Raw genomic sequence first — 9713 nt, 5'->3', positions numbered from 1 at the left:
ACGGAGTTATCTTTCCATTTATTTGTGTCTTCCTTGGTTTCTTTCAACAATGTTTTATATGAATTTGTAGTAATTAAATAAGTGTAGTACTGTCTCATAACCTTACAGAGAGGCCAAAGAAACAAAATAAAGACCATGAATAAACCCAATCACACAAGATAGTTTAGTACATAATTAACATGGCATCTCAGATCAGTAGGAAAAGATGAACTATTTCTTATATTGTGCTCTTACAAATGGATAGACATCTGGACAAAAAATCAAGGTTAATATATGGATCACATTATAGGCCAAGGCAAATTTCAAATAGATCAAAGGTTTAATCTAATAAGGATTCCCTTTCTAATTATGTTTCCAAATCTAGTATCCATTAAAAAATGATAAGTGTGACTGCATTGAAAAAGTTTGCATAACAAAAATGTATAACTAAATTCAAAACACAGTGACAAACTGGGAAAGGCATTTCCAAATTCTGCTAAATACAAAATGATATTCTCTTGAATATGTCAAGAGCTCCTACACATTTATAACAAAATGATTAATAACTCAATGGAAAAATAAGTATAACCTCTGACTAGGAAGTTCACAGAAATAGAAAGAAAAATGATTCTTAAATATATGGCAAGTTGCTTAAAGTTAAAACTAATAAGAGAAAAGCACATTGAAACAATGCTCAAATATATTTCCCTTTTAAAAAAATAACAGGATTAGAAAATCCTAAATTGTATCCATTTAGGAGACACTGTGGAGAAAGAGATACTCTCACACATTTTTAGGACAACCTCTAATCACAAATGCATAAACATTTAACCCAGATATTCTATTTCTAGACATTTAATTTAGACATACGCATACATGTACCAAATGATGAAGTATACAGTTATTTACGGTCCATTGTATGTATTAACAACAGATTGGAAATAACACAAATGTCCAGTACTTCCATGATAGAGAATATAACGTAGCTGTATAAAAGGATGAGCAAGCTTTCTGTGTACTGTTATGGAATATTCTATCATATATTGATATATTGTTTAGTGACAAGAGGAAAAGTGTACAACATCTGAATTGTGTGCCACCGATTGTCTAAAAGAGTTATAATAAAAATATTCATATTTGCTTTATGTATAGGCATTCTGGGAGAATACCTAAGAAACTAACAACAGTAGCACCTATGGTTGAGCATGGAGAGGAAAGTCAGTAACTGAACAGATGGAGTTCAGAGTATAAGGGAGATTTTTATTGTTATGTTTTTACATATTTTGATATTTATACTATTGGGACATCTTACCTCTTAAAAATAGTTCATCTATATAGTTAATAAATATATATAGTGTTTGGTAATTTCAGATGAAAGTTGTAAATTGAAATACTTGCCCTTATTTATATTTCCATAGAACACTTTATTCTTAGAGCACTTAGCATGATACATTTTTATGGATCATCATTTGGGAAATGCTAATATAGGAAGTAGAAGACCTGATTTTAAGGAGATGTATTGCCCCAATGAATTAAGCAAGTCATCTTATCTCATAGAACCTCAGTTTTCTGCTTAAAAAATTTTCCACCTTAAACCTGGAAAAATTTTAAATTCTGTAAATATAGTAGGGTAAAAAGAATTGAGTCATTACTCTTTCTAAGCATCAGCTTTCACAAAATAGACCCTACTTAGTTATAAAAAATGCAGGTGATGGTGGATGGGCTCTAATGCCTAGACATCTCACTAATGTTCTTTATATAAGGTTCCATGGTACCAGTCAGTATTGATGTTATTTTTCCCCTTAAGAGTTAAGTGAAAAACATTTAACATTAAATTCAATTATTTTTATCCTTGTAATCAAAATGTATCACTCTGTTGGGAATATATGAAATAGTGATGTTAGAAAAGATGAAGTTACTTCTCAGAAACTTCTAATTTATAAAAGTTATTAATTTTTGTACTTGTACATAATTTTTTTTTATAATTTGCATTGCTCTCTCTTCTCCATCAGCTATTTTTGTTTTTCACTATTTTATTTCATTGGCCTAATGAATGAGATAATATTGTGCACTGAAGATAACTCATTGATTGCTCATCTACTCTTGGGTGTACTCAACATACAGTAACAATCACTCTCCCCCACTGTAAACCTTAAAAGGCAGTGACTCTGGGATAAGTTCATTTATGTCCTGAAAATGCCACTAAGAGTGTATAATGAAAAGAGTTCTAATAAGATCGGGAGTTTAGTGTGCTGTTCACATTTGCCCCCTTAGCTTCTTAAATCCAGACTTCTTCAGACCAGTGAATCAGAACAAGGAAACAAACTGAGAAGTAAACAGATGGCTGTCAGAACTGTCTTGTTGTTTTCATGAGTTTGATCTTGTTAGAAAGTTTGACAATAAATGACAGAAATACATTGAAAAAAAGATAAACCTGACAAATCAATGAATTCACAAATTAAAAGGTGTATATGTTGGTGCTATAGCCATTTCACAGGTTACCATATCTTAAGATTTTTATGAACAGATTCTTAAAAAGAAAAAAAAAATTAATGATTACTTATAGTTTTTTAATAACATATTTAAGCATATTTATTCTTGTGAACCAATGTAGGGTCATAGTTAAGATCTGAGATTTGAACATCACTGATACCTTTTTTTTAAATTTCATATCCACCATTTACTAACCATGTATTTGATCTTGAGGAATATTTTTAATTTAAATATTTTTGAAGTTCTTGTTTTTTTATCTATAGAATATAGATAATAATATATGATAACTAATGTTGTCTAAATGGTCAAACAATATAATACAGTTTAAATGATTTATAGTGTGCCTGGAATATATTAAGTAGTGTATAAAATGTAGTTACAATGATTTTTGTACATTTTACTAAGTTGTATAATTGACTTACCCTCCATCCTGACAAAATTTTACATAAAGAGTCTATGAGTATTTCTAAATAATATTTAGTCAATATATTTCTCTTTCTTTACAAATTTTAAAGGTGCTAACTCTATCTCTGGCCCATCCTCTTTTTTTTCTTACAATTGAAAAATCATATTGATAAAGAATGAGGTTAATTTTTTAACCATAAAATTTAAAATTGACAATATATATCAACTGGAAACTACTCTGAGGCCATCATGATGGTGGATTGTATTTGCTACCATGTCAATCATAGATGGCAGGCACCAGATGGTTCCTTATTCATCTGACAGGATTACTGAGCCCATTCAAAGGCCTCCTTACCTGTAATGTTTTAGATTCCATGGGAAGAATTCAATTGAGTGGAATCTTTTAGAGTACCAACAACATGCCTAAAAGCCAGGGTTCTTAAACAGTGATTCATGACTCAACTTGCCTCAGAATAATCAATCATTGTTTAGGGTTTAAAAACAATTTCATAATTTAATTTCATCTGTAAAATCATCCTTTGATATAAGAACTATTACTAATTTTGAAAGTAGTTGTAAAATTGTTTCTAAAGATAATAGTTGATTCTTTCTGTGTGCCTACTGTATTTTAGGAATTGTACTAATTTCCATTACGTAGTTTATTGATTCTTCAAAAAAGGAAAAGAAAAAGAAAAAAACCCACTGCAAAACAGACCTACAACCACCTGTTGGATGGAGAAACCAAGGCTAGGAAGCGACATGATTTTTTCAAGATCACAGAGAGAATTGGTTAACTTAGTTGGGCTAGAAAAATTCATTCTAGCCCAACTAGAATGAACAAAAAGTCACATTTATTGAGCTCCTTTTGTGTGCCAAGATTTGAGTTTGGCTCTGGGAATAGAGAGCTAAGTCAGAGGAAAGCTCTGACCCTCTAGGTGTAGCTTTCAAATCACCTTCAACAAGAACAGACCAGGTCAGGCCAAATGAGCAATTTAACCCAGAACAGTATTGATACAGTATGTTTTTGGATGGCATGTGGGTTGCTCATGACTGTTAATTTGTAGTATTTTAGCAGCTTGTGCATTAAACATTTGATCAACCTATATTTTTAACAGCAGTATGATAAGTTATATCCTCACAAGTAGAACCACACCTGACTAGTGATGCATGGTCAGTAAAGAGTTGTTGAATGATAGAATAAATGAATAATCTGCTCTACACTGAGGCCCTGTGCTAAGGAGCCTCCTGGACCCTTATGGCACAAACCCCTTCAAGTTTTGGCTAAGGTTTCAGAGTAACCTATTGTCATTTCTTCCATGCTATAATCCCTTCAATATATCCTTGGTGGCCACTCCTCTTGCAGGCCACCATGTTCTCCTCCTGTCTTTTGTTTGTAGAAAAGTTTTAGTCTCCCAGGCCTCCCCCGAGTCACAAAAGGATGTCTCAAGAGTCAATAATTGAAAGAATGTAAACATGTAGTAACAAAAAAAAATAGCAATTGGGCCAGAAGAACTAGTAACAATTTAAACAATAAATCAGCCTTATAGAAGAGTCACAGAGTAGTTCTTCCCTGAAAGACATAGATAACAGTGTCTGACACACATTCCTGAGTTATTTTATAAATACTAAAGCCCCCACCAGACAGAAGAAGCTAACTGCATGATTACCATGAGCACATAGCCCTCAAACTGGCTAGAACCTGAGGACTGATGATGTTAACCCTTATGACATCATCCTGTTACCTCACCATCAACCAATCAGAGAACTGTGCACAAGCTGAGCATGCACCCTGCAACTCTCTCTCACCTTGCCTTTGAAAACCCTTCACTGAAATCCACTGGGGTGGTTGGGTCTTTTGAGCATTAGCTGCCCATATGCCTTGCTTGGCCTTAAATTAAAAGCTGCACTTTATTTCACCACAACCGTGTCAGCAGATTGGCTTTCTGCACATGGCCAAATTTAGTTCTGGTTCAGTAACACTACTACTGCTGTAATTCAGGGGTTATTGCAAGAAGGGTGAGGGCAATTAAGGACCTTTTTAAAGTCAGTTACTACCAGAGTGACGGAAAATGGTTCTCCTTGGAATCTGGCCTCTGCATCAAAGGAGATGACCTTTATCAGTTGGAATAGGTGACAGTGATTTTCCTTAATCTAGGTCATTTTGACTATGCTCCTGAATGTCCTTCTCTCATCACAGAGAGCTTATTGAGAAAACAGTAGTAAAATTGCCAGAAGTAGTTTTGTTTCACATGATTAAGGACTTACATACTCAAAAAGTAATTAAATGATAGAGCAAAATTATGTAGAACTGTGGACATTTAATAATATAATGCAGGGTTAGGGACCCAAACTATTTGCTTACTTAGGTAATTACAGTAGATAATTTACTTTGAGAATCAGTGTTTTTCAGGGGTTTAAAAATTATTCGAATCAAAGTGTCATCTGCTTAATTTTGAAAATAATATTTTTATCTTAGTTCTACTATTTGTGACTAACATTTTCAAGACTACAGGAATTTAAGTGGATAATCTCATAAAGGCTAATTTTTAACTGGTAATTTACTATGTATACAAAACATAACGAAATATAGGTCCAAACGTTGTTTGGAGTAATTTTAAGGTATGACAACTTAATAATGAGTATAAATAATAATATGATGAAATTATCATTCATAGAGTATTTTCTATGTTTAAGACACAGTGTGAAGTATATTTTTCCATTATATCAATTTATTACCTCTTTTCATATAATCCCAAATAGCCTTCCAGGTCTTGGAGCTGTTTTTTAGCCTTGTCTGAAATTCCATTCTTACAATCAAATCCTTGAATTATGCAACAAAGATATGGAAACATTCCATAAATTTGTGAATTAATTTTACCTGTGCCTTTATGGAAGAGATTCTGTACCTGATATGTGTGGGAAATAGAAAGTCATATCTTTGGCTGTTCATGATTCTGCTGACAGCTGATGGAGTTTTGGCACATTGTTGAACATTTATAGATCTTGATAATGAAAGCAAGTTCAGCATTAAGGTAGCTTGCAGTTTAGAAGCTTTGTGTTCTGAAACTGGGGAACACATGGCCTCTAATCATTAATAACAGCACTGAGAAGATGTAATTCAACTTAGGTGAGTTTCTTTGAGCTTTGGGAAAAAGATTCCAGAAGGTAGCAGAGATAGAAGGAGGAGAGTGATGTCTCAATGTCAGAAAACACATCCCATTGGCTTGAAAGAGTAAGCAAAGAACATTTATGTGGGAAAGAGTACCAGAGAAAAATGTCTAGTCACTTCTGCCAACTTCATGTAAGGACAGGATGGTGGGCACCTAATATCACACATGCCCTAAGAGATAGAACGACATGACTTTCAAGTTGTCTTTCTCTAGGGAGCCCCTGGTTGCTAAGTGTAACCTTTCTGCCATCTCAAAGCAATAACACTAGGTCTACTCCTCCACCATCTCAATTCAAGTATAAGTTCAGGTACAGAAAGTGTTTCTAGGGCAACCCCATCTTAGGGTAGCTGCTATAGCTATGATTAGCAGCCATCAAAATATTACAAAGTTTTGATTTACAAATCTAAAACATCAATGACAAAGCACAATGATCACTAGTCTCAAAAGCAAGCTTGATTTCCTAAGAGAGAGAAATGTCCATAAATACATCCCTGTGGATATATTTAATTGAATTGCAAACCCTTAACTATCCCTTTATGGCTGATGCAAACTATTGTGAATCATCAAATTTTCTTCACAAAAATGCTGCTCTCAAATTGTCAGGGCTCAAGTCACTGTGTGGTGGTTTCTCTAACTCAAATTGTGGCGATGTCTTTAGATAGAAATTGGCTTTTGAAATGACTGTTCAGTACAAAACATTGTTCACATCTGTTCTTCTCTAGACATTTTGTTGACTAGTCTTATTTGTTTAATCATGCTAACAAGTTGTAGGTAGATCTGTGAATTAGTTTTTCAATAACAAGTCTACTGAAGCTTCAGATTTAGATTTCTTTACACAGTGGTATTATAGTAGGTTTACAAAATGAGCCTTGAAAATACCTTAAGGGTACCTAAATGTTGTTTACTCAGAATATAGTAGGATATAAATGTACTTGTATAACTGCAGGCTAAATTCTAGGAAAATTCTACATTTACTCTGTCATTAAGGAACTCAGTTCACTGAAGAATAGTCTGACACTTCTTTAGAAGGGCTGTATACTGAAGATAATGCAATAGAGGATATTTTTTAATATGGACAAAAATGATTTTCTGGAATGTTGAACTTTTTTATGGACTTAGAGTCAATATTTACAATTCTTTCTTCAATTTATGTTTTTCATGATTTCCCGTAAGTAAGGAACTGACCAGCATTTGATACAGAGGAGAAAATAACTTTTAAGCTTGAATTAAATCCTTGGGAAAGTGAAAATTGGTATATTTTTGACTTAGATTCAAAGGGTACAAAAATGTTTTGAATTATTTTATTACAAAGACATATGTTCAACATTCTTATCCGACATAGTAGAGGCAATACTGCATTGAAAAGATTTATTTTGCCATGTTAAGTCAATATTTGACTCCCTGAAATTGCTCATGCATGTGTCATTTTTAAGGAATAAAAGAAACTCACATATATAGAAATATAAAACTAAACTCTAAAAAAACTCACATTGCTGCCTGAATCTACATCTATGCAAAATTCTCCAGAGTGATAACTACACATAGTCCAACCTAAATCTATGAATTTTTTTTTTTGTCAAAGGGAGAGAAAACATAATAACTAGTAAATAGTCATAACTAATTACTGTGAAATAATGTAGTGGGCATTTATTATTATTATTGGGTTTTTTTAACTGCTCAGCAAATTATTTTCTGATACTAGCACCAAGATTTCCCATTGTAGAACCACCTTTTCCTCTTGATCAGCAATTCTCTTTAGATGTGGTTGGCACTAGCTGCTCACTCTATGAGCGGGCATGAATATTACATCCTCCTGGCCTCCGAGATTGTTTCAGAGATGGGCATGTGACTTAAATTCAGTCCACCAAATGCAAATAGCATTGGCCCTATACGTTTTACTTTAAATTTCTGAAAGTGAAATCTTTCTCCCCTGGGATTTTCAAGCTGGAGCTTCTGGCAACTATTCAATCAATTACCAGTAAACTATCTGAGAATAAAAGCAAAACACAGGAAAGTATAACTAAGATACAAAAAGGGACTGGTTTCTTATGATGTCATTTGCCAGTTTTTTTATGTTTGCAGCTAGGTTGCGCACACTTAGTGTCTTTTTGCTTGAGCCCTATTATATTGGGCTTCTGTAGTGTGAAATTTATAGAGTCCTGACCCATAAAATGATACTGATAATTAGAAAGATAAAAGAATATCATCTTGAAATAACTTAAGGTGTTAAGAAAAAAATCAGCAAAATTTTCATGTATGTGACATCAGTGGTCTGTAGGCATGTGTGGTAGATATGGCTGATTGAGTCACTCTATCCTTTCAAAACCATTTGTAGAATGACTTACTGCATTCTTTCTCAATCTCAATATGCTTAAGAATCTAATGGGAATCTTGTTAAAGTTCAGATTGTGACTCAGTAGTATTGGGGTGGAACTTGAGGTTCTGCATTTCTAATAAGCTCCTAGATGTCGTAGAGGCCACTGCAGTGGAAGGAACTTGAAGTAGTAAAAACTCACTGCGTGCTGGATGTCAGAAATCGAAAGAATACATTCCCCAGATTTCTTTGCAGCTTGGATTTGGATTGTGGCTCAGCTTCGCATTAAGCAAACATGTAGCAGGAGATTTGGAGGGAATTTCTGAGGTGGGGAATATTCCTATTCTTTAGCCAATTCTTGTGCTAGTAATTTCTTTCATGGCATGGGATATTCCTTTTGCTGGTAAGGATTGTGGCTGAAGTAGTGTGTTAATTGGATTCAACAGTTTGGAAGGTAGTTTCCTGGTCCCCAGGTATCGCAGGGGCAACGTGGTTTGGAAACTAATAGTTGGATCACCAAATTCCTGATTCTTCAGTTTCTAATTGTATTAGATAGAGCAGCTCCCTTAAGGGCAAGTTCTGGTGTATGGTTCTTGGAGTCAATACTGGAGGCAGAGCCTAGAGTCTTCTTTCCAGTCCTTACATAACCTGGCAAATTGGTAATTCTCCATGTTCAATACCTTTCAATATAAACTAGCAAAAACATTTGTTATATGACAAGTTAAAGAGTATATATAAATACCTTATTAGGGTACAAAAAAAGGAAGGACTATATGAAGAAGCGGAAGGACAAAAGGAATAGTTCTAATAGCAATTGAATGACATGAGCTCCTTTGGAGACTGAGCATTCTTCTTCTTGTGGGCTTCCTATTACCTTTCCAAAGAGCATGGCCAGGCTGCATAACATGAGGCAGCATGTTGTGATAACAAGAGTGATGATATGGTATTCAGGAAATCTAGATTCTTGTCCTGGTTTAACAGTTACAAACATCTGTGAGGACCAGGATGCTGGCACAATGATGAAAACAGATTGTATGGGAACATCTAAATAAGTAGATATTCTGCAGTCCTTTGCAAGAATGAGGACCCAGTCCTGGCAGATCTGACAATTTTTTAAAGATACAAACTCACATCCTAATTTAAATGCTTACAATTATCGTTTTACCAAATATTATGTTGGCTAAATAGAATATATTTCCCAGGATACATTCACAATCATTTGGAAACTTCATTGGTAATCTTGTAAATTACTATTTTACATACTTGAGCCTCAGTGCATTCCCATATATATCAAGTAAATAAAGCCTATTGTACAGTAAGAAATTAATACAGGATGATTACCATTGCTATTC

The sequence above is a fragment of the Balaenoptera physalus genome (assembly GCF_965194825.1).
Source record: "Balaenoptera physalus genome assembly, chromosome: 3".
Classification (NCBI taxonomy): domain Eukaryota; kingdom Metazoa; phylum Chordata; class Mammalia; order Artiodactyla; family Balaenopteridae; genus Balaenoptera; species Balaenoptera physalus.
The sequence above is the reverse complement of the archived record's forward strand: the minus strand, read 5'-3'. Positions refer to the sequence as shown.